The 25,590-nt window shown below is 39.4% G+C and overlaps 2 non-coding genes across 2 annotated transcripts; one reads left to right on the top strand and one right to left on the bottom strand.

Annotated features, from left to right (window-relative positions):
* Positions 1-3,832: 3,832 nt before the first annotated feature.
* Positions 3,833-3,939, bottom strand: LOC126009703 (U6 spliceosomal RNA). The gene has a single exon (XR_007495920.1). It is a non-coding gene; the product is annotated as a U6 spliceosomal RNA (small nuclear RNA).
* Positions 3,940-8,381: 4,442 nt separating this feature from the next.
* Positions 8,382-8,545, top strand: LOC126010674 (U1 spliceosomal RNA). The gene has a single exon (XR_007496690.1). It is a non-coding gene; the product is annotated as a U1 spliceosomal RNA (small nuclear RNA).
* The last annotated feature ends 17,045 nt before the right edge of the window (positions 8,546-25,590 follow it).

Here is a 25,590-nt window from a genome sequence, read left to right as displayed (position 1 = left end):
TACATCCATGTATAGGAAAATTTTATGACTTCATCTCTCCTGATGGCTGCATAGTATTCCATTGTGTATATGTACCACAGTTTCTTTAGCCACTCATCTGTTGAAGGGAATCTTGGTTTCCAGAGTCTGGCTATTGTAAATAGCGCTGCAATTAATATAGGTGTAAGGAAGGTATTTTTGTATTGTATTTTTGTGTTCCTCGGGTATATTCCTAGGAGTGGTATAGCTGGATCATATGGAAGCTCAATTTCCACTTTGTGAAGGAATCTCCATATCGCTTTCCATAAAGGTTGGATTAGACAGCAGTCCCACCAGCAGTGAAAAAGAGTTCCTTTCTCTCCACATCCCCGCATTTGCTTTTATTTGTTTCTTAACTGGCACTCTTTGTCATCCAGGATGTGAGTGCAAGCACTCTTCTCTTCTGAGAACTTCTCAGAAATGATGTCTTTAATTGTTGCTTCTTCATAGGGTTTTTTTTTCCCCGTGGTATTTTAGGACCCTAGTAATTCTTACGTTGTTTCTGCTGAATTTATCCCAACGTTCTATTGTCATATGTTAACTTATTTTTGAGTTTTTCTATCTTCTGTCCATTTATTTTAATACACTTTTCCATCTTTTGCTACTTTCTTGAAATATTATACATCTCAAATTCGAGCTCACTGATTTTAACCTCAGTAGCTATTACTCTATTGGTTAGGACTTCCAGTGATTTTATTTTTTCATTTTACCTACCAACCAAGTTTTTCAGTTTTGTCATTTCTTTTTGAAATTTTATCATTTTTACTCTATATCCTCTTAAGTCTTATTGACTGTTTCATGGTTTCTTGGAGTTCTTTGAACATCCTCAGAGTTCCTCCTATAAAATTCTTACCTGAGAGGTTATGTACCGTATTTTCCAGCATATAAGATGACTGGGCGTATAAGACAGCCCCCTAATTTTGCAGTTAAAACATAGGTTTAGGCCTATATTCGCTGTATCAGACAGAAAGTTCCTGTGCTACAACTGTATGTACCACAGTGCGTCAATCACAACAAGCAAAGGTTCAAAGGTTATACTGTAATAGACTTCCTCTCTGACTCTGGCCAATCTGAGCAGGCTTTGACAGTGTAGATTCGGGTCCAGAACATTGTCTAATTTGCATGCATAAAAAGCCTGCTTGGATTGGCTGAGTTAGAGAGGCGGTCCGAGCAGCCTTGAAGTGATTGATTGGTGCAGGAACAAGTTGGAAAATTTGTTTTGTGGCAATATTCAGCCAATTTTCGTTTAGTGGCATATTGAAACATTTTTCGGGATATATTTGGCATATAAGACGACCCCGATTTTCGGTTGACTTTTTTTTGTTTCAAAAGTCGTCTTGTATGCCGGAAAATACGGTAAGTGGCTAATTAGTTGGGTCATCAGAGTTACCATTTTTTATTCACTGAGCTTGGTGGGGTTTTGTTTTGCCTTTCCATTGTTAAATTTGCAGTATGTTCATGTTTTTAATGTGTTGCAGTGGGGCTCGTTGAATAGAAGAAATGTGTGGCCTCAGAGTGAAGGGAAATGGTTTTGCTCTTCTTGGAGCACACTAACTTGGAGCGAAAATGGCTCTTCTCAGTCAAAGGGACACTGCTGCTGGTCTAAGTTTCTTGGGACCTGTGTGACTAAATTTAAAAAAAATATATGTAAAATATTTAGTCAAAATACAAGCCAGATCAATAGCACAGTGGGTAGGGTGTTTGCCTTGCACATGGCCAAACCAGGATTCATCCCTGGCATCCCAATATGGTCCCTTGAGCCTACCAGGAGTGAATTTTGAGCGCAGAGCCAAGCGTAACTCTGAATGCTGCCAAGTGTGGCTCAAAAAACAAAAACAAAAAAAAAATTTAGTCAAAATTAGAGCTACTAATAAATTATACCCTCAGAAATTCTGGTTCTGTACCTATCCCCATTCACTCATTTATTTCCCTTTCAAAAACCATTAACATTTTAAAAATTGATTCTCTTGTTATGATATTATTAAAGCATAACCTATCTTTATATATCAGTCTGTCACTATCTATTCATCTATCTAATTGCCCACCTTCTTACCTAGAACACCAATAACATATTATTAAAAATAACGCTTTTCTGACTAACATATTTCACTTAGTTTATTTATGTTCTCTATAAATATGCAGAGACATTTCTCGTTCCTAATTATTTGTTGTTCAGCTCTTCATTATGGTTCTCGATGGAATCTTAGAGCAAATCAATTATAGACATTTTATGGGATAATTGTGAAGATTTAATATCTTTGGGGTATTAGATATTAGGAAATTTTGACTGTTTTTCTAGGTGTGATGATTACTTTGTTTCTATGTATATGCCATATACAAGTTAAAAATTAACTTGGAATTATCATAGTGTCTTTCATTTATTTTTAGTTGTTTTTACCTAAAGACATTAATATAAAAATTGAGCAATGATAGGATGTAATATATGAAAGTTTTTTATACTACCCTTTCTATCATTCTGTTTAAAATTTTTCATAATAAACAAATTCAGTCTCCAGAAATTTGACTCAGTGGTTGCATATATGCCTTTGATTTGTGAAACCCTAGCATAGAGAATTCACAGAAGTGGTTTCTAGGGCCCTGCAGTCACCCAGATTCTTCCTATTCTGTAGTCAATGCACAAACTGCCTATGCTCATCTCTCTAAATCTTACCAATTCTTTGCCAAGCATAGGACTTCAAGCCCCAGGCCTGTGGAGGCTGGGAGTTTGGACCTTGGGGATAATGTCCTGGGTTGGTGTGTTCTGCCCTCTCTTTGCCAAATATGAAGTAGTTCATTCCAGAAGTCTATGCGTTCAAAATTTGAAGCAGCCAGAGTAAGAGACCAGTCATGGGAAAACTATAGAATATTTTTCTTAGAGCCACACACATCCCAGCTGTCTCATACAGTTGCCTCATGCTTTCTATTAATCTCTATGCTCTCCCTGCTCTCTCTGGAGTCCAGGGGCAGCCTACAGCTCCTAAGATTCCCTCAAGGCTCTCAGGGGTTCAAGACAGCTGTTGTCTTTCTGAGCTTGTCTCAGTTGGCAGCCACTCCTGGTACTTATTTCTGGCAGAGACCTTGGCAGTTCACTGCTCTCTCTTAGCTGCTCTGTTCTCTCTGTTGCATGGGATATGTCAAATTTCTAGTTGCTATTGTTACAGCTCTTCTGTTTTGCCCTCTCTGATCTCACTCTTTTAGGTAGGCAGTAACAGCATGACAGCACCCATTAGCTAATTGTGACCCACTAGTAAACTCATTCAGGGATTCCTCTTCCCCCTCGCTTGCTTATTCTTTGGGAGCCCACAAAATTTTAAAGAATTTTTTTTTATAGGTAAGTAGGACAAAGCTTTGTGCCAAAGTACTTTCTCTACAAATGCTCCAACAGTCACATTCAAGGACTTACTGTCTTGCTGAGTGACATTTTCCAGCTCTCTTCAAAGTTCAATTATTTTGCCCCACACTAGGGATTCATTACCATCCTGGGCTCTCAGATACACTACCCTTCCAGGTCAAAGACTTAGTTGACCATTAGTGTGGGAGAAAAGCCTAAAACTTCCACCAAAATATTTATTAGGTTATTTAAGATAGTGTAAAATAGTATTATCTTGAATATTTTGGCTAATTAAAATTAAAATCTAATTATACATTTTTCAACTTGTGAGGGCTGGGTAAGTGAAGGAGCAGATTGTCATTTTTATATGCTCCTATATTAACTGGCTAGATCCCTGTTATTTATCTTCTTTTAAAATATTTTTTGACTTTTCACTTCTCTCAAGTTGACTCCTCTTCCAAGACTGTCTTTTTTTTTTTTTATTTTAATATGGAATGCTTCACGAATTTACGTTTCATAGTTGTGCAGGGGCCATGCTAATCTTCTCTGTATCGTACCAGTTTTAGTATATATGCTGCCGAAGCGAGCACCCAAGACTGTCTTAATTTCCTTCAGCTCAAGTTGATTTGACATCCTTTTTGATCAGCAAAACTCAGTAGTTAGTATCTACATTTGGAACTAGTTTCCACTTAATTTGGTTTCAACTAGTTTCAACTACTAGAAGTTGCTTTATGCCAGTACTGTGAGAAGAAAGGAAGGATGAGGTACAAAATTAAAAATAATTGTGGTGTACCAAAACACTCAATAAATCAAAATGAATTTTATTTTTATGTGTCAAAAATAATAAAAATTAGGACAAAATTTCCTTAGATGAACAAATATTAAAATTATAAATAAAGATTAAATCAGTGTCACATATATAGAAGTCTGAGGCAAAGAGAAAGATTGGTAATATTGAGGCTATATTTAATGAAAGTTTTATATTTCAACATAAATTTTATGTATTTACTTATTGTTTTTTGGAGCCACACTCAGTTATACTCAGGTATTACTCCTGATTCTGTGCACAGTGATCATTCCTGGTGGTCTTCAGGGGACCATATATGGTGCCAGAAATTGAACTAAATTGGTCACATGCAAGACAGTTGTCTTAACTCCTGTACTATCTCTCTGGCCCCCAAACATTTATCTTACTATTGTTATAATTATTATTATTTTGCATTTGAAAAAGCTGGAACTGAAATTCCAGGATATTTCCATTGCAATTGGAATGGCTCAAAAATGAAGCAAATATCTATTATGTCCAACAAAGTACAGAGGAATAACAAGATCAAACAATTCCTGTATGGTAGGTGGTACAAAAGAAGGCCTGACTTTCAAGGGTGGCTCAGTAAGATGAAGAGCAGGAGGTAGATATGTTCCAGGTAAGATAATGCACTCACGCAGGCACAGGAGAGCTTGTTGAAGGTTACATAAGAAAAGGAGCCCAAAATTGTGTAAAAATTTTTTTTGAAATCATAGAGATTTCTCAAAGAGTTTACTTCAGTATGTTTTGAATGTGGGAATTCCAGGTTTGGTCTCTGAAACTACATGGATTCTACCAGGATTGATCCTTGAGCAATGAGCTAGAAGGAGCCTGTGGTAGCCAATGCTTATGTTTCTCAAGACAAAACCATAGGGGAAAGAAAGAGAGAAAGAGGAGAGGAATGAAAGGAGAGAGAGAGAAAGAGAGAGAGACAGAGAGAGAGAGAAAGAGAGAGACAGAGAGAGACAGAGAGAGAGAGAGAGACTTTTAAACTTCCCTGCTTAAATGGAGAATAAAGTCCTTGAGGTGTTGTGTTGGCATTTTCAGAAATACATTTGTGTGCCCAATTCTTTGGAGGGTTCTATATTAATGTAGTATTCAGAGAACAAGACTTGCAGGCAAATCCAGAGGTCTTAGCAAGCTAAAAAGGCCAAGAATGGGGAGATACTCAATCAGCAGCTCCTCTTGCAAGGACTGATTGCTGTCCTCACACTATCTCTCTTTCTCCTGTTAAAAACCTCTGATTTTTTGACTTCTACTAGGGAAAACCCTAATGCTGCTCTAATGCAGCAACTTGCTCCAGAGCTGGTTCATATGATACCCTAATGACTTGGTAACAGCAAAACCCTGCTTTCAGGGCAGGATTCTCTGCATTGCCACCTAAGGGTGAGATGAAGCCAGAAGACACTCTGTGCCACCCTGATTTCGACATAGGATCTGTACAAAAACCAGGATCTCTAACCTGACTGCAACAACTATGATTGTGAAGAACTTTTACTGGAACCTCAGAGAAAGACTTTGGGGTTAGATAACTTAGTATACCCAGAACCTGTAGTTGGTCCTATGGCAAGACGCTTCATGGGTAAGATCTCCCTGGTTTTTAGGCCAGAGGTTTTTTTCTTTATATTTTCCCATATTTTGCTGTGCCTATGTAAAGAATAAATAAACCTGCCATGCACACACCTCTTTAAATTATTTATTGTATTCTTTTTTTCTCTTATCTTTTAAGTTGGGGCTCTTGCCTTTTCATAAAACCTTGGGACATGAATTACTATATTTTACCACATATTCCCTCATTTTCTATAAAACTAAGAGGAAAGGAATAAAGAAAGGTTAGGGGCCAGGGACTAAGTTGTCTCGGATACATTGGTGGGGAAATAAATAAGGGCAGAACTAAATATCCAAGCTGAAGTCAATGATAATAGAATCAAGGTACCTAAATCTCAACAATTTAAATTCAAAGGGGCCTATTACACTAGCAGGCCAAGGAACAAAGGGCGATAGGATAGGATGCACTCTGGGTCCATTGGTAAATGTACGTTGACACTGGTGGTAGAAAGGGTTCTAACTCATTATATATCTGGAATTCAATTATGAAGTACTCTATAGATCATAATTGTTTCAATTAATTAAAACTTAAAAAATTGTTAAGGGAAAAAATGGAGAAAAGACTACAAGAAAGCTAAGTTTGGTGATTTTACAGAAAGACTAGAAAGTACCAATCCATCTTTGAACTCTGAATTAGGAATTATCTTATCACTTGTTCTAACTTACTAATTCCCCCAATAAATGTCAATCCATCTAAAAAAATCTCTGATTTCTCTATTGAAAGAGAGACTGGCATTAAATTCCATAGAGGCCTCGATAGTGAAGCTGAGGGTGGTATCTTTCTTCTCATACCTCTCTCTTTTTATGGACTCTTCTCTGGGGGTTCTTTACCTCTGGATTCCTCTGGATAAGGAAGTCAGACAATCAAACACAATCATACACAAAACTGCTTAAGGATCTGGAATAAGGCACTCTAGAACTTAGGGACTCCCTTCCCCTTAACCCAAGTTGAACCAGGTATTATTGCTGAAAGCCACTTTGTTCAGAGAGAGGGAAGTAGCATTAATTTGGTGTGGATCTTCTGTAGAAGGTCACTAGACTATGATGGGATCATAATAGTCCTGGATCCAAGTGGTGCCTGGGTCCAAGTGAGACCTGGGTCTATGTGGGTCCTGACCTTAACCTTGCTGTGGCAGTTTCTGCTCTTGTCCTTTCACTTTTGCCCATAATAGAGAAAGGCAGCTTGCATTGTATCTGTGCAGCTTACTTCTGACTCTGGCCCCACAGATCTCAGAATTCCTCAGTGGTTTCTGGGAGACCCAGTTTCATCTATGTATTTTTTTTTTCAGGGTGAGACATAGCATCATCTCTCCTTTACATTCCCATAGCCTGAGGACTTGAGTGGACAACATGCAATGGCTTCTGCTTAGTCATGAGGTCTCAGCACAAAGCCTGAATTTACTTGATCTGGCAGGAGTCCCAGGAGTTCGTGTGCTGCTCTGGGCTAATTTTGTTCCTGAGGAACTTAGACAGGACGACTGGATTTCTCCTGGCTTGTTTTTGCCTCCACTGTAGGTCCATAATCTGGCCCAGATTTGTGTCCACATCAGCCTAAAGTACCTGCTTTTGATATATATGCAACTCATTGAGGTCAAACATATTTGTTCTCTTACATCTTAACTCTGACTACGCAAGATTAGCAGTCTTCCCAAGTCAAAGTCTCCAAAATGAGGCTATCCCTCACTTCAGATGCCAAACTCAGATTCTGGGGAGTCAAGCCATGTGTTCTTCTGACCAATAAACTACAAATTCAAAAATTTTCATTACCAGCTCTTATTTTTTTTTTTTAAAAATGTATCTTTATTTAAGCACATGATTGTAGTTGGGTTTTAGTCATATAAAGAACACCCCCTTCATCAGTGCAACATTCTCATCATCAATGTCCCCCACCCCAATCTGAATATGCCCCAGAGTTGTTGTTCTCCTCCTCCCAACCCTCCTCCTCCTCTTCCTCTTCTTCTTTTCTTCTCCCTCTCCTCCCCTTCCTGTCCTCTTCTTTCTTTCTTTCTTCTTCTTCTTCTTCTTCTTCTTCTTCTTCTTCTTCTTCTTCTTCTTCTTCTTCTTCTTCTTCTTCTTATTTATTTATTTATTTATTTATTTATTTATTTATTTATTTATTTATTTTAGTGTTTGGATCACACCCTGTGGCGCTTGGGTTACTCCTGGCTCTGCGCTTAGAAATAGCTCCTGGCGGCCAGCGACGCAGACCAGGACTCGGGTCTCCTGCAATCAGGCGGCCCAGACCGCCTAGGCGTCCAGGGATCCAACTCTCCGGGCTGCACGGAGTTTCCGACCCACCCACGGCGGCGCCCAGCCACTCCCTCCTGCCCGGAACAGAGCGGCTCTAGGCCCACTGGTCGTTCGCAGAAGAGCGGAACCCTGGGCTGTCACCCGGAGGGCGTGTCGTATGCAGATGAGATCGCGGCAGAGGCTGCCGGTCCTGCTTCGTGGGCGTCCCTTTGGACTCACCTGGATATTCGAGTGCTGATTTTCTGAGGCTAGAGATCAGGGCGAGAGGCTTTCGGTGTCGGGGGTACGCGGGGGGCACGCGAGAAAAGTGGGCATATGTGTAAAGGGAGGTTCTATCAGTGGCATGGTGTGCCGAGGCCAGCGTAGCTCATACTTACCTGGCAGGGGCGATACCATGATCACGAAGGTGGTTTCCCCAGGGCGAGGCTCACCCATTGCACTCCGGGTGTGCTGACCTCTGCGATTTCCCCAAATGTGGGAAACTCGACTGCGTAATTTGTGGTAGTGGGGGACTGCGTGCGCGCTCTCCCCTGGTAATCTGGTCTGAACGATAGACTTTGGTTCGACACTTCCTACTTAGTTTTCTTACCGGTCTAGCTTTCATCTTTCTGGGATCCTCTATTCGATTTTCCCCCGCTCCATTTAACTTCTAAAATATTTAGGCTTGGGCCGGAAGAGAAAGCACAGCGACGTTTACCTTGCAAGCAGCTGATCCGGGTGCTTGGTTCGAATCCCGGTGTCCCATATGGTCCCCCGTGCCTGCCAGGAGCTATTTCTGAGCAGACAGCCAGGAGTATACCACTGAGAACCGCCGGGTATGGCCCCAAAACTAAAAAATTTAGGCTTTGGGCCTGAGAGAGATAGATAGCAAGGAGATAAGGCGTGTTTGCCTTCCATGCAGAAGGACGGTGGTTCGAATCCCGGCATCCCATATGGTCCCCTGAGCCTACCAGGAGGGATTTCTGAGAATATTCAGACATTTTGAACAGGCACCACTTGCCAAAATGCAGTCCTGGGCTTAAAAGGGTCTGAATTCAGCAGAGGCGCACAGCGAGGGTTAAAAAAAATTTAGACATAAAAATGAAAGGTTAAAAAAAGAGAGGCATACATAAGAAAGAAAATCAGGGGGGCTTCAAACTTCATGGACTGAACACCAACTATCCTGCCCCATATTATCGTTTTTTTTTTTTTTGTTTTGTTTTGTTTTTTTTTTTTTTCTCATGCTCAGGTGTTATCCTAGCTCAGCAGTCAGAAATTACTCCTGGCAGACTCCGGTGTCAGATGCAGGGGTACAGGGGGATTGAACTTGAGTCGACTGTGTGCAAGCCCTTACCCTCTGTGCTGTGCGACTGACCGACCGACCAACACACACACACACACACACACACACACACACACACACACACACACACACACACAAAATTGTTCAGACAAGTAAAAAAGAAAAAAGAAATGGCCCCTAGCAGGTTCGGGGGATCTGTTGTGGGTCGGCTGCACAAGGCAGACGCCCTGCCGCTGTGCTATCTCTGGCCCTCTGGCTTTCTTCTTTCTTACTTTCCTTTTTAGGGGGGAAAAGAGGGTTACACCTGGTGGTACTCGGCTTACTCCTGGCTCTGTGCTCAGAAATCGCTGCTAGCTAGGCTCAGGGGACCTTATGGGATGCCGGGAATCGAACCCAGGTCTGTCCCAGGTTGGCCACGTGCAAGGCAAATACCCTACCGCTGTGCTATCGCTCTAGTCTCAAACTGTCACTTTTCTGCCAGAAGATGTGGACATGAATGAGGGGTCTGACTTTCTTCTTTCTTTCTGGTTCTTTTTTCTTTCATTTTGGTTTTCAGGGCCACACCTAGTAGTGCTTAGAGTTACCCCTGCCTCTGTGCTCAGGGATCACTCTTGATGGGGCTCAGGGAATTGCCTGGAGTTGAACCCAGGTTGCCTCCTTGCAAAGCAAGTGTCATACCTGCTGAACTATCTTTTGGGCACCAATTTTATTATCTTTTAATTTCCCTCCCCCCTTCTTTTGTTGATGTTGATGCACTGGCTGGGACTTGCACGAATGCCCATCTGCTGGAGAAGCACATTTCAGCTGTAGTGCTGACTGGGGCTGCACATGAGCTAGCCGTTCTCCCTGAGCTCTCAACCTACTCAGGTCTGTGCTCGTGCTTGAGGCACAGATTACAGCGGTGAAGCTCACCAGGGAGCAGACTTGCTTGGTTTCTCATAAAAGTGTTTGCCTGAGGCCCCATTTTCTGGCCTTGAGCCTCCATTTAGTTGTGGGATTTAATCAGGGTTTGAGCCCCTTTTTTGTGGTGCTTACACATGCCTAATTGGCACAACCAGAAATCACTTGTGGTGTCAGGAATAACAAACAAAAGAGCTACCAATTGTGCTCCAGCACATGTGCCACTCTGGGAACTTGAACTTTTGACCATCCATCCAATCACAAGGCAAGTGCTCTAAGCCCCTACACCATTCCTCTGAGCCCTATTTACTTTCTTTTTCTTATCTTTTTTTTTTTTTTTTTCTTTAGCCACACAAGTGGTGCTCTGGAATTATTCCTAGCTCTGTGCTCAGAAATCACTCCTGGAAGGCCCATGGGATCATATAGGATACCAGGGATCAAACCCCGGGTCAGCTGTGTACAAGGCAAACACTGTGCTATCACTCTAGCCCCTCCCATTTTTCTTATCCTGAAGGAGAGACAAGAAGATAGGGACTAAGAGACTAGAACATAGAGGCAAATGGCTAAAGGAGAATTTAGATATTCAGATTAAAAAAAATAGATATCCGGGGCCGGGCGGTGGCGCTAAAGGTAAGGTGCCTGCTTTGCCTGCGCTAGCCTTGGACGGACCGCGGTTCGATCCCCCGGTGTCCCATATGGTCCCCCAAGCCAGGAGCAACTTCTGAGCACATAGCCAGGAGTAACCCCTGAGCATTACCGGGTGTGGCCCAAAAAACCAAAAAAAAAAAAAATAGATATCCATATAGGGGTCTGGGAGATAGTACATGGGTTAAAAAGCTTGCCTTACATGCAGGTTTAATTCCCTGCTCCCCATATAGCACCTCGATCTCTTCTAGGAGAGATCCCTGAGCATAAAGTGAGGAATAAATAAACCCTGAGCACTGCTAGGTGTGCCCCTCACCCCAACAAAAACAAATTATAAAAACCACAAACTAATATGTTGTCCACTGCCCTCTTGGACAGCCCGACACCAACTCAGCCAGCACGGGGGAATCATGAACTCAGGGGCGGGGGTTTGAAGGTCTCTCCAGCAATGCTGCTCCTAAGGGAGGTTAGAAGGATGAAAAGATTATCGACCAAAGTGTCAGAGAGCACGCACACAGACAATACAGTGGTCTTGTCAGAAAGCAGGAGTTAGGGGTCGAAGCAGTGGTACAAGTGGTAAGGCGTCTGCCTCACATTTGCTAACCTAGGATGGACCATAGTTCCCTGCATCCTATATGGTCCCCCAAGCCAGGAGTGATTTCTGAGTGCATAGTCAGGATTAACCCCTGAACGTCACTGGGTGTGGCTCAAAAAAAAAAAAAAAAAGAAACAAAAACAAAAAATCAAAAAGAAAAGCAGGGGTTAATATAGGGTACAGGTGGCCAAAGCTGGCCAAAGGGGTATTTCCATAAAAGGACAATGTCAGCTGGGCTTGCTAGACTTAACGGGGAACAGCATATTTTTTTTTTCCCCCTCAGGTATGTGCTGTTTTTCTAAGGATTGGTGCAGTTGGCTATTCCTGTTTTTGTAAATTGTTTTGACTGGACACACAACTTGTGCCTTTCCCTAATCATGGCTAAGTTTTATCAGAGTATATTCTCTTACTGAAGAGGGTGGGGGCATGAGATGCAAGACTGACATCACATCTCTTTGCTCAGCAGGGGTGAGGGCTGGAGATGCAAAACTGGGGGTGCAACAATATACAGTGTAATCTTTTCTAACTGTACTCTAATCCTCAAATGTCTTTCTTTTACACTTTTAGTTTAATGATGAGAAGAAACTAATGAATTTCCATGAGAATCTGCAGGATATCACAGATCAACTTAGTTTGGCCTCAATCCACTATGTACTCTTCTCCTCATTAGGATTGTTTTCATTGAAAAAGGTTCCTCTCTAATAAGTTTGACTCTAGGATCACCAGGTGTTTAAATATGTCTGACTGGTAAATCAGCCATTAAGACTACGAACTCCTCGTTATCCTAAAAGTACATTATCCACTCCTGACCAATGCAGGTGAGGCCAGAAAAACCTCAAATTCATGATGTGTTTTATTCAAATTATTATTATTATTATTATTGTTATTTTGATGTTTGGGTTATACCCAGCAGTGCTCAGGAGTTATTCCTGGCTCTGTGCTCAGAAATCACACCTGGCACTGCTTTGGAGACCATCTGGGATGACAAGGATTGAAAATAGTCTATGTGTGCTATTGTTCCAGCCTCATCAAATTGATTTTGTTTTGTTTTTTGGGCCACACCCGGCGGTGCTCAGGAGTTACTCCTGGCTGTCTGCTCAGAAATAGCTCCTGACAGGCACGGGGGACCATATGGGACACCGGGATTCGAACCAACCACCTTTGGTCCTGGATCGGCTGCTTGCCAGGCAAACACCGCTGTGCTATCTCTCCGGGCCCCAAATTGATTTTTGATTGTTATTTATTCAGAGCTTTTACTCTTGCCAATTTATTTGATATATTAATAATCTGTTGACTCCAAGGTATTTGAGTTTGTGTGACACCAATATGAGCGGGATTGTTTTTTTTTGATGTTCATTTCTTCTCTATCATTATTGGTGTACAAGAAGGCCATTGATTTTTGAATGTTAATTTTGTATCCAGCCACTTTGGTTCGCTAGAAGTTTTTTTGTAGAGCCTTTAGGGTTTTATAAATATAGTATTATGTCACCTGCAAATAGTGAAAACTTGATTTATTCATTTCCTATTTGGATGCCATTGGTATCATTTTCTTGCCTAATCATTATGGCAAGAATTTCCAGTACTATGTTGAATACTAGTGGTGAGAGAGGGCAGCTTTGTCTTGTCTTATACCAGATTTTAGAGGAAAGGCTTTTAATTTATCTCCATTGAGAATAATATTTTCCATTGGCTTGTGTTAAATGACCTTGACTATATTGAGTAAAGTTCCTTCAATTCCCATCTTGATGAGAGTTTTTATCAAGAACAGGTGTTGGACCTTATCAATGCTTTCTATGCATCTATTTATATAATCATATAGCTTTTCTTTTTCTTTTTTGTTGATTGATTTATGTATATTAAACCATCCTTGCATTACTGCAGGGGTCCTCAAACTTTTTAAACAGGGGGCCAGTTCATTGTCCCTAAGACCATTGGAGGGTCTGACTATAGTAAAAACAAAACTTATGAACGAATTCTTATGCACACTGCATATATCTTATTTTGCAATGAAGAAACAAAACAGATACAAATACAATATGTGGCCTGTGGGCCATAGTTTGAGGACCACTGCATTACTGGAATGAATCCTACTTGGCTGTGATATATGACCTTTTTGATGAGGCATTGGATCCTATTAGCCAGAATTTTGTTGAGGATCTTTGCATCTGTGTTCATCAGGGATATTGGTCAGTAGTTTTCTTTTTTTTGCAGCATTTCTGTCTGGTTTTGGTATCAAGGTGATGTTAGCTTCCTAAAAACTATTTGGAAGTGCTCCTGATTCTTCAATTTCATGAAAGAACCTGTAAGGGATTGATAGTAGTTCCTCTTGAAAGGTTTGAAATAATGAATTCATCTGGGCCTGGGCTTTGTTTTTGGGGAGACTTTTTATTACTATTTTAATTTCCTCAGTAGTGATGGGTCTGTTAGATATGCTAGATCATTCTGGTTTAACCATGGAATATTATAAGAGTCCAATAATTTATTCATTTCTTTCAGGTTCTCATGTTTTGTGGCATAGAGTTTTTCAAAGTAGTCTCTGATTATTTTTTGAATTTCTGCAGTAACTATAGTGATCTCAAAGGAAGTTTTATTTCAAAAGGGAGTTTCATTTCTAATCCAGCTTATTGTTTCTTTCTCTCCATTTCTTTGTGAGTTTTGCTAGTGGTTTATTAATCTTGTTTATTTTTTCAAAAAAGCAACTTATGCTTTCATTGTTCTTTTTAATTTTTTAATTTTTTTTATTTCCACTTTATTGATTTCTGCTCTAAGCTTTGTTATTTCCTTCTGCCTACCTAATTTTGGTTCCTTTTATTGATCATTTTCTAGTTTTAAAAGCTGTGTCATTAAGCTTTATATGTAGGCCCCTTCTTATTTATTTATTTTGGTTTTTGGGTCACACCCAGCAGCGCTCAGGAATTACTCCTGGCTCTATGCTCAGAAATCACTCCTGGCAGCCTCGGGGGACTATATGGGATGCCAGGATTCGAATCACCATCCTTCTACATGCAAGGCAAATGCTCTACTTCCATGCTATCTCTCCGGCCCCGGGCCTCTCTTTTCTGATGTGTGCTTGCAAAGCTGTACATTTTCTTCTTAGTATTGCTTTTTTTCTGTCTCATAAATGCTGACAATTTGTGTCTTTATTGTTATTTGTTTTCAGGAATGTTTTGCTTTCCTCTTTGATTTAATCTCTGTCCCACTGGTTGTTTAGTAGTAAAATGTTTAATTTCCAGATTTTAAAGTTTTTCTCTGTGTCCTTTTGTAGTTCACTTCTAATTTTAGTGCCTTGTGATCTGAGAAGGTAGACTGTACAATTTTTATCCTTTTGACTTTATGGAGTTATATTTAATGGGCCAGTATATATGGTCTATCCTGGAGAATAACCCATGTTCATTGGAGAAGAAAGTGTATCCAGTTTTCTCGGGATGGAGTGACATATATATATATATATATATATATATATATATATATATATATATATATATATACACACACACACACACACACACACACACACACACACTAGTCCACTTTCTTCTTTTTCTCCTTTCATAGGTAGTATATTCTTGCTGAGTTTCAACCTGGTTGATCTATTAAGGGGTGATAGATCAGTGTTGAGGTCTTCCACTATTATTGTGTTGCTATTAATATCTTTTTTAGATTTGTCAACAATAGTATTAAATATTTTGCAGGTCTCTCATTGGGTATATATATGTTTAGGAGTGTGATTTCTTCCTGTTGTACATATCCTTTGATTAGTACAAAATGTCCATCTTTTCCTTTATAACTTTTCTGAGTCTAAAGTTTGTGCCATCAAATATTAGTATGGCCACTCCTGCTTTTTTAAGGGAATTGTTTGCTTGGATAGTTTTCCTCCAGCCTTTGATTTTGAGTCTATGTTTGTTCTGACCATTCAGGTGTGTTTCTTGCGGGCAGAAAAATGTTGAATTCAGTTTTGATCCACTTTGTCACTCTGTGTCTCTTAACAGGTGCATTTAGTCCATTAATGTTGAGAGAAATAATTATCATGAGATTTAGTGTCATCTTTGTGTAGAAGTTTTGTGTGTCTGTTGGTTTTTCTTGTCTTAAAGTAGATCTTTCAGTTTTCCTTTTAAGGCTGGTTTTGAGTCTGTAAAGTTTCTGAGTTGTTCTTTATCTGTGAAGCTATATAATCTTTCTTCAAACCTAAAAGTGAATCTGGCTGGGTGAACTATTCTAGGAGAAGCACCAATTTCATTGAGTTTTGTCACTATATCCCACCACTGCCTTCTGGCCTTGAGGGTTTATTATTATAGGTCTACTTTAAATCTTAAAGATACACCTTTAAATGTAATTTCTCTTTTTGATCTTGCTACTTTTGGTATTCAATCCCTATCGTGGGATTCACCATTGTGACTAGGATGTGTCTTGCAGTTCTTTTCTTCAGGTCTCTTTTAGCTGGTACTCTTTGGGCATGCAGGATTTGGTTGCATGCCATCTTTAGCTATGGGAGTTGCTCTGTAATAAAGTACTTAACTGTAGTTTCTTCCAGGGGATTTTCTTCCTGGGTCTCTGGGACTCCAATGATTCTTATGTTGTTTCTGTTAAGTTTATTATTAAATCAAAGATTTTAATTTTCATCTATTCACATTTCTTGAATATTTTTTCCATTGTCTAATTATTTGCTTTATGGTTTTTTTCAATATCTTCTGCTGTGTGGAGTTGTTTTGTATCTCATCTTCCAGCTTATTGATTCTGTCCTCAGCTTCTATTACTCTGTTATAGAGGCTTTTTATTGAGGTTTTCATGTAATCTACTGAGTTTTTCAGTCCTGTTATTTCAGCTTGAAGTTTTCTGATTTCTGTCTTTGTGGTCTATTCAGCTCAATGTAATCTACTGAGTTTTTCAGTCCTGTTATTTCAGTTTGAAGTTTTCTGATTTCTGTCTTTGTGGTCTGTTCAGCTCAATCTATGCTTTCTTTCAGTTCTATGATCATTCTCCATATTTCTGCTCTGAACTCCTTCTCTGAGAGGCTAACTAGGTGGTTGAGACTTTTCCTGTCATCTGAGCTGCAGTCTTCATTCTCTATGCCTGGTGTTGGCTTGCATTGTTTATCACGCTTGTGCAATGTTTTTCTACATGTTATGGTGGAGTTCATTTGCTAGAAGATGCACTCAATTTCCTCTAGCTTCACCGTGCTTGAGCATTCCCAGGTCACCTCCGTCTTGAAGCTTCCGCCAGGGCTTCTGTGCTGGGGTTGGTCTCAAAGCCACAGTGATGATTAGGAAGGTGCCCCTTGCAATCACCAGCTCTGATTTTTTTTTCATGGATGGGAGGATTAACATAATTAAAATGATAATGCTCCCCAAAGCATTGTATTTATTTATTTATTTATTTATTTTTCAGGATCTTTTTTATTTTTTTTTATTTTATAAAATCTTTATTTAAGCACCATGATTACAAGTATGATTATAGTTGGGTTTCAGTCATTAACAGAACACCCCTTTCACCAGTGCAACGTTCCCACCACCAATGTCTCCCACCTTCTTCCCAACTCCTGCCTGTATTCGAGACAGGCATTCTACTTCTCTCACTCATTAAGATTGTCATGCTAGTTGTTAGTGTAATTATTTCCTAACTACACTCACCACTCTTTGTGTTGAACTTCATATTGTGAGCTGGTCCTTCTGGCTTTTATCTCTACTGTCTCTGGGCATCATTACAATAATGTCCTTAATTTTTCTTTCTTTTTTTTTTATCTTTTGGTTTTTGGGTTACACCCAGCAATGCTCAGGGGTTACTCCTGGCTCTACACTCAGAAATTGCTCCTGGCAGGCTCGGTGGTGGTGGTGGTGGGGAACCATATGGGATGCCGGGCTTTGAACCACTATCCTTCTGCATGCAAGGCAAATGCCCTGCCTTCATTTTATCTCTCTGGCCCCAATTTTTCTTTTTTTTTAAATATAAAATATTTATTTAAGCACCATGATTACAAGCATGATTGTAATTTGGTTTCAGTCATAAAAAGAACACCGCCTTCACCAGTGCAACCTTTTCACCACCAATGCCCTCCTTCCCCACCCCTTGCCTGTATTTGAAACAGGCATTCTACTTCTCTTACTTATTAACATTGTCATGATAATTAGTGTAGTCATCTAACTAAACTCATTACTCTATGTGGTGAGCTTCATATCAAGAGCCAGTCCTTCCAGGCCTCATCTCTGTTGTCTCTGGGTATTATTACATCTTTTGTTTATCTTAAAACCCATAGATGAGTGAGACTATTCTGTCTTTATCTCTCTCTCCCTCTGACATTCATCTGTTGAATGTTGTTGTTGGTTGTTTCCCAAGTCTAGCTATTGTAAATAGAGCTACAATGAATATAGGTGTGAGGAAGGGATTTTTGAATTGTATTTTTGTGTTCCTAGGGTATTTCCCTAAAAGTGGTATATAGCTGGATCATGTGAGAGCTCAATGAAAAAATGCTCTACATCACTAAAAATCAAAACATTGATGAGGTACCATCTCACACCACAGAGACTGGCACACATCACAAAGAACAATAACAATCAGTGCTGGTAGGAATATGGAGAGAAAGGAACTCTCCTTGACTGCTGGTGGGAATGCTGTTTAGTCCAGCCTTTATGGAAAACAATATGGAGATTCCTAAAAAAAAAACTGGAAATTGAAATAATAATATTGAAATAATAAATATTTTATTTAATTAAATCACCAAGAGATACACAGCTACAATGATTAAGATTCTGTCAAACAATATTCAGCACCCTTCATCAGTGCACATTTCCCATCACCTATGTCCCCAGTTTTCTTCTTGCTCTCCCCCATCTGCCTATGTTTTTTAAATTATATTTAATAAATTATGTTATGATAATTTTGTAATCTCCTTAATTATTTTTAACAAACAAGCTGAGATTCAGAGTCATTGAGTAACATGAGATCACTTAGTTAGTCTTGATTCTTGTCATACTACTGACTTATAGACAAATCGCTGCTTGTTGCAGATAAGATTGTGGTTAATTTGAGGAGGGATTGATACTGTCTGACCAAGAAATCAAATTGTGAGCAAAGAGATCACAGCTCTCAGGCACTGAAAGAATGAAAAGCTTAGGCTGAGCTGGTCATCAGAGAGGTCTTCCTGGAGAAAGCAGGTTATAAAAAAAACTTTTAAAGGAGAGGGATGGTTACTGTTTAGAAAGAATGTAGGGAATGATCATTCTGGGAGAAACTCAGTCCTGGTGAATGGAGCAATGCAGGGCTGATCAGTTTGGAAGTCAGAGTGACCCTATATGCTGGTCGGCAGGGCTAAAAGCACAGAGCAGGTAGAGAACTTAGTAAACAACACAGCAGAGGAACAAGAGCCAAACAGTTCAGTTGGACCATTGTCTTCCAAACCAGGGACCTCAGAATGCAGACATGATCACAGTTCATTTCCATATTTCCATTTCACTGTGAATATACTGAGGAGATGAAAGAGCCAGAATTGGGGGGTGAAACTCGAGTACAGACAGAGCTCTGTGCCTCTGTGCCTTTCTCTATCTTCCAATGCAAGCTGCCTTCCAATGAGATGACTGTGTGTGTGTGTGTGTGTGTGTGTGTGTGTGTGTGTGTGTGTGTGTGTGTGTGTGTGTTGGGGAGGTAGGAGGTGATTTGGTAAGCTAGTTTGGGACTGAATATTCTGAGTGTGTTTCAGACAGAGCCTGGGGCTAGAATGAGCAGAGGCTGTAAGGATGAAAAGAGAAACAGTGAGGGGAAGAGATTGCTTACTGGGAATCTGAGAGAAAGGGAGAGAAAGACCAGTGGGGGCTTTCAGTAACACCTTAGGATTTTGCATGTGCCTTGCACACAAGCCATATCCCCAAAGTCCTGCCTGTGCTCTTGTCTATGTGGAAGCTCAGTCCTCTGGTGGCTTTTACTTCCTGCCCTGTAGTTGTTGGGATGTACTTTCAGCTGCCTGCTTAATTGTTAACAGAGTTGAATGCTAATGAGGTCTGTTGTTTACAGGGGATGATATTAGAATAACTCCATGTGGGAATCAGCAGAAAGAGAAGAAAATCGTCTGAGGGCTCCACAGGCTGATGAGGTGAACCACTGTCAGCCCCAGCGGTGCACCCTCAAATATTCTCAGTTCACCAACTGTCAGTCACCACTCTGATTATGAATACCAAACGGGAATGATTTCTTGAAGTGTTTGTAAAAAACAAAAACATCTGAAGCCCAGTCACGGTAGGTGTATTAGTTGATAACTCCAGCAGTTTCCCCAACTACTTGATTGGCTCCCCGCCTCAGGCTGAGCAATTCTCTTGACTGCCTTCTTCCATGCCGGGAGCCACCTGGGGTATGCTAGGAATTGGGAATGGATGGAAATACATTTGTATTTCTTTGCTGTCCAGAGGAAAAGGAATTATTCACTTACTGACTTGTCCATTCAATGAGTATCTCTTGGGTGACTATTTTGTACATTCTACTGTGTTAGATGACATGTTGGGGTAAGGTCTGTGAGTAGAACAGGCAGGGGGGGGGGGTCCAGCTTGTGAGCTACTCTACTGTCTTGGCAGGGGAGCTGAAAGAGTGTAATTATTTAATTATGGACTAGGACACCCTATTTTATAGGTATTAGCAAGTGATAAAATTAAGGTGAGGGAAGGACTGACAGGTTGGAGGATTTAACAGGGCAATCAAAGTCAACTTCATTGAAAAATTTACTGAGATAGAACATTTCAGACAGAAAAAGCAGGTGTTACTAGTCTCAAGAAACAAAATGTTGGATAGCAAAAATACCAGGATGGTCAAGGAGTCAAGCTTAGAAAGGGGATGTGGCAGGAAATGCTGATTATGAGATTGAGTTTTCTGGTAGCCATTGTAAGAAATTTGGTTTTCTGAGTAAAATGAGGATCACTGCAGTTTTGAGTATAGCCACGAGAATTTCTGAGTTGTATTTGGAGACATTCCCTTAGTTGCTGGGGACGGAGGGCATCAGTGCAGAGAGAGGTTAGCATAGCAAGTGGTAGGGGAAGGTGATAGTAGTGGGAGTGAGAGAGGTCAGGTTCCAAGCACATTTTCTGCCAGTGCTAGTAGACTTTCCTAAAAAAAAAAATGGATTGGTGTGATGGCTTGGGTGGTAATGTGGGAGGCGAAGAATAATTGAATTGAAGTTTTCTCTGTTTTTTTTTTTTTTTGGTTTTCGGGTCACACCTGGTAGTGCTCAGGGATTACTCCTGGCCCTTTGCTCAAAAATCGCTCCTGGCAGGCTCAGGGGACCATATGGGATGCTGAGATTCGAACCACCTACTTTCTGCATGCAAGGCAAACACCTTACCTCCATGCTATCTCTCTGGCCCCCTTCTCTGGGTTTTTGTGCTGACAATCTTCTACAAGATTAAGAATGTCTTAAGTCAGGCTGTATATTTGGTTCAATCTTTTGTGCATAAGCCAGTATCAGAGTGCCATTTATGAGGTTGGAAATGAAGTGGGAGGGACAGATATATGTATAGAAAATTAGTGGGGGCTTTTGCTGGCACCTTAAATATGTTTCTCTTCTCTAGGTTACCAGTCATTCCAGTTTTCCTGGAACTAAAATGTAGTTTTTTAGTACTAAAAGTAAGGTCAAGTGAAGGTAAAGGTGAACATGTAGTTTAGAACTAATTTTATTGACTTCCATCAGGGTTGGCCTGTTTATTTAACAAGTTGAATTGAGATTTTTTTTTTCAAATTTCTGAAAATAAAATAAAAGATTAATCAGAGCTTTGAAAATATTTGGTGATATGTCCTATGCTCTCCCTAACTTTGGCTTTCATAAGTCACTTTCCTCCCATTCTTCAGTGGCTATTTAATGACCACTGATGTTCCTCAGATTCTCCAAAGTTTCCAGTTCCTTAGCTCTTGCCCAGCACCTGGGTCATTAATAAGAAACTCTTTCTCATTTCCTTAACCTCTTCTTACACCAACCTGCCACAGCACAGGAAACTTGATCATTTCATTCTTTGGTTTAATGAACTCAGACTGAATTAAAATTCAAGTGTTTTATGGCAGGCAAAGTCCATTAAGCTGTTATGGCTCATTAGGGTTTTAGCTTGGATAACTTCATTGGATTATTTAGTCCCTATGCAGTGCCTCAGCTAGAAACACAGAAAGTTGTACTTGGATGAGAGAAGGAAAAAGTGAAACATTAAATGTGCCAGGATGCAGGAATAGGCCTTGGGCATGCTGAAGGAAGAGTGAGATCCAATGTAGGGAGAAGTCTGGTGTGGGAGCAAATATTTTTTCCCAACTCATCTATCTAGTCTGTGAGGAGCTGTAAATGCTTGCTTTTTCTCTCCCCAGGATAAACTGAATCAAAACTGTTGGATTTTTTTCAAAGAACTAGAAGAAATAAAAATTGCATAGTAATGGTAAACATTTTTTGGACAAGGGTGCAAATGTATCAATAAGGAAAAGGACAGCATTTTAACAAATGATACTAAAAGAAATGAGAACACACAGAGAAGTATGAATCTTGAAAAAAGTTGAATCTTAAAAATAGATCAAAAATCTAAATGACAGAGCTATTAAAAACAAAACTCTGAGAACAAAACTGTGTGGCATTGGCTATAGTAATGATTTCTTGGAAATGATACCTAAAGAACAAGAAACACAACAAAAAGTAATGAACTGGACTTCATCTTTTCCCTCGTTATGTGCTATGCCATGTTTCTTATTTCAAGACCATGGCGTGTTTTTGGTTTGTTTGTTTGTTTTTGTTCTGTTTTTTGTTTGTTTGTTTGTCTGTCTGTTTTGCTTTGTTTTTCGGCTGTTTTTTTGTGGTGCTTATCGATATAGCTGGAGTCCTCACTGGATAATTGACACTTTTTTGGTACTGGTGGAGTGTTTCACCTTCTTTCTCTCCTTCATCTCCCAAATCGATGATGAGAGCCTCTAGAAGGATTCCACCCATTTTGGGAGTATTAGACTCTTACCCCAGTTTATTTATCTGCTCCTTCTCAGGCAAAACCACGCAACTTGAACTAGCTAGTCCTGCCTACAGTTAGAGGGGGAGATAAGGGAGGCATCAAGACCAAACAGGTGCAAGACTACTAAGTAGTGGGTTGGATACAGAGGGGACCACATATTCTAGCTGCCCTGGGGGTGAGGGAAGAGGAAATGGGAGGTAGGACAACAACGGAGGGGTAGGGAGGACAATTTGGGGATGGGAATCCCCCCTGATTTTATGTAAATATGTACCTAAAATGTTATTGTCAACAATATGTAAGACACTATGATCAAAATAAAAATTATATAAAAAAAAAAAAGAAATTACTATCCAGAATATTACTGGATAGTAGAATGTAGAGAATCCCTCCAACAACAAAAACAAACAAAATAAATAGCAGAATTAAAAAGCAGGCAAAAAATGAATCAACATTTTACCAGGAAAAATAAATGCTGAACAAGCAGATGAAGAGATATTCAACATTGCCAGTCATTAGGAAAGTACTAATCAAAACCTCAAAGAAATACATACTCTAGATATTAGAAAAGCTCCTAGGGAGGCCAGAGATATAGTACAAAATGTAAGGTGATTGCCTTGCATTTGGCCAATCCTAGTTTAATCTCCATCAAGGTGTTCCCCCAGAACACTATGAGATTGATTCATGTATATAGAACTAGAAGTAAAGCTTGAGTACAGCTGAATGAGAATCAGAAAAGAACAAAAAAGAAAAAGAAAAATAAGATACTATGAGTCAATGACATCAAGAAACCAAAAGAAAAGGAACAGTGTTGGTGAGAATGTTGAGAAATTAGAATTTGGTGCACTATTGGTGGGAATGTAAAATGGTTCAGCGTCTGAAGACAGTATGATGGCCCTTCAAAATTTGAAATAGAATTTCCATGTCATGTAATTCATCAATTATACTCATATAATCAAAATAATTAAAGCAAGATTCACTGAAATATCTGCACATTCACATTTAGAGCGAAGTTAACTACAGTTGCCAAAGGGTGAAAGAGAGCTAAGTGTCTATTGACAGATGAATAAGTCATCAAAATATAGTCATGTTTCCATGCACAAAGGACACATTTTTAATCCTATGAAAAAAATTTGACATATTTTTCAACATATATAAATTTAATGTTTTGCTAAATTAAATAAATCAGTTAAAATTACAAATACTGGGACTGGAGAGATAGTATATAGGTTAAGGCAGTTGCTTTCCATGTGGGTGACCCAGGTTTTGTCCCCTAATCATAAGACAAAATCTCTAAGCACAGAATCAGATGTAGGCTTTGAGCATAATTGGGTGTGACCTATAATCCAAGACAAAAAAAAACGTTTCCAAAAATCCGAAAACATAAAATGATAAATATAATTTGATTCTACCTATATGAGATGAGCTATCTATCCCAAGTCATAGAAACAGAAAGTAGAATGGTGGTTCCCAGCTACTGGAGACAGAGTATAGTTATTGTTTTATGAGTATGGAGTTTTTCTCTTGCAATATATAAAGAGATTTTGGGATGGATGGTAGTAATATTGTACAACAACATGGATGTGCTTAAAGCCACTGAATTGAATACTAAAAATGATTCAGAGAGTACATTTTATGTTACATTTATTATATCATAGACAAAAAAAATCAAGCTGTATAAACTATCTAAATCTTTATTTATGCAATTTGAATGTGTGCCTCAGGCTATCTGGTAACCATAGGCCTCTAAGAACCATTTATCAGTGAGTATTAGTCAGTGAAATACAGTATTATGCAATATCTTTTCCTGACTCTCTTCTTTTTCTTTTCCTTTAACCATACAAAATTATAATTAGTTTGGAATTTTATAGAATACATTCAGGATTCAGAAAATATGTCCCAGTTTTTGGTTTGGAAATTATAGACCTCAAGCTTATACTCAGTCAATGATTTCTTTGAAATGACAGCCATAATTGGGGCAAAAAACAGTTTACAAAGTTTCCTGAAACTCTCCAGACAAGAAAGCTGGAGACTACTGAAGTTCCAGTTACGGGGCTTAGTCCTAAAAAAACAGTGATTTTCATCTGCTGGTCTGTAAATCAGTGCCATTCCACAGATATAAGGCTTAAAGCCACGGATTTACACTATTAATAAAGATTTCAATAAATAACTGAGCTAAAGCAATATTGCAGTGAATAGAATGCTTGTTTTGCACAACGTCAACCCAAGTTCTATCCATGGCACCTTATATTGTTCCCCCAGCCCAACCAGGGAGCACAGAGCTAGAAGCAATCCAGAGCACTGTCAGGTATGGTTCCTAAATTAAAATCTGTGGGGCCTGGATATTAATTTGGCGTTTAGTGCACATGCAAAGTTCTGTCTCGAGCATGACATGGCAACCTGAGCTCATCAGGTATGGGCTTGGAGGCCGCGAGTACTGCCAGCACCATAGGACCCAAGTAACTTTGAATTCTCAGGCCCTCACATAGAACTGTTGGCCTAGTTGGCTGAAGCATGCCAGGAATGGCCCCTGTGCATTCTGATCACTGCTTAGGTGGTCTCTCCCCCAAATTTAAAGATGTTTTCTAACTAGAAATAATTTGTGCTCTTTTCCTTTGGATAATATATAAATAATACTGTCCTTTTCATTTTATTTTCCAAATTCTCACCTTCTCATATGTAGAAATAAAGTTCATGTGTGGAGGTAAATAATTGTTTAAAAATATTCAAATCAATCTCAAACTTGAATACAAAACATCTCTTAGTAGGTGAGGGGTTAAAAGGGTTAGCCATAATCTAAAAAATAATGAGTCAACTACTGGTATGTGTTACAACATAGTTGGAATTCAAAATAGTTATGTTTTGTGAAAAAGTAGACAAAAACTGTGCAACAGGATTCCATTTATAAAAGATTTTAGGAAAACAAACCTCTATATTGCTAGAATGCAGACTATTGGTTTGCCTGAAGATGAGAAAGAAATTACTAAGGTGGTAAGGGGAAACTTGCTAATAATAGATGCCTTTATCATCCTGACTGACTTTTGTCTTACTGGTATATACATATGGCTAAAATTATAAATCCATTTAATTTAATTCCATGCAATTTATGATAAGATAATCATATAATTAAGCCATAGTAAAAATGAAAAAATAATTACTTCTCTGGTACAAGAAAAATATTAACTTTTTCATTTGTTTGTTTTGGGCCCACAC

Source organism: Suncus etruscus, chromosome 5 (genome assembly GCF_024139225.1).
Source record: "Suncus etruscus isolate mSunEtr1 chromosome 5, mSunEtr1.pri.cur, whole genome shotgun sequence".
NCBI classification, from domain to species: Eukaryota; Metazoa; Chordata; class Mammalia; order Eulipotyphla; family Soricidae; genus Suncus; species Suncus etruscus.
This window is presented reverse-complemented; position numbering and strand designations above follow the sequence as displayed.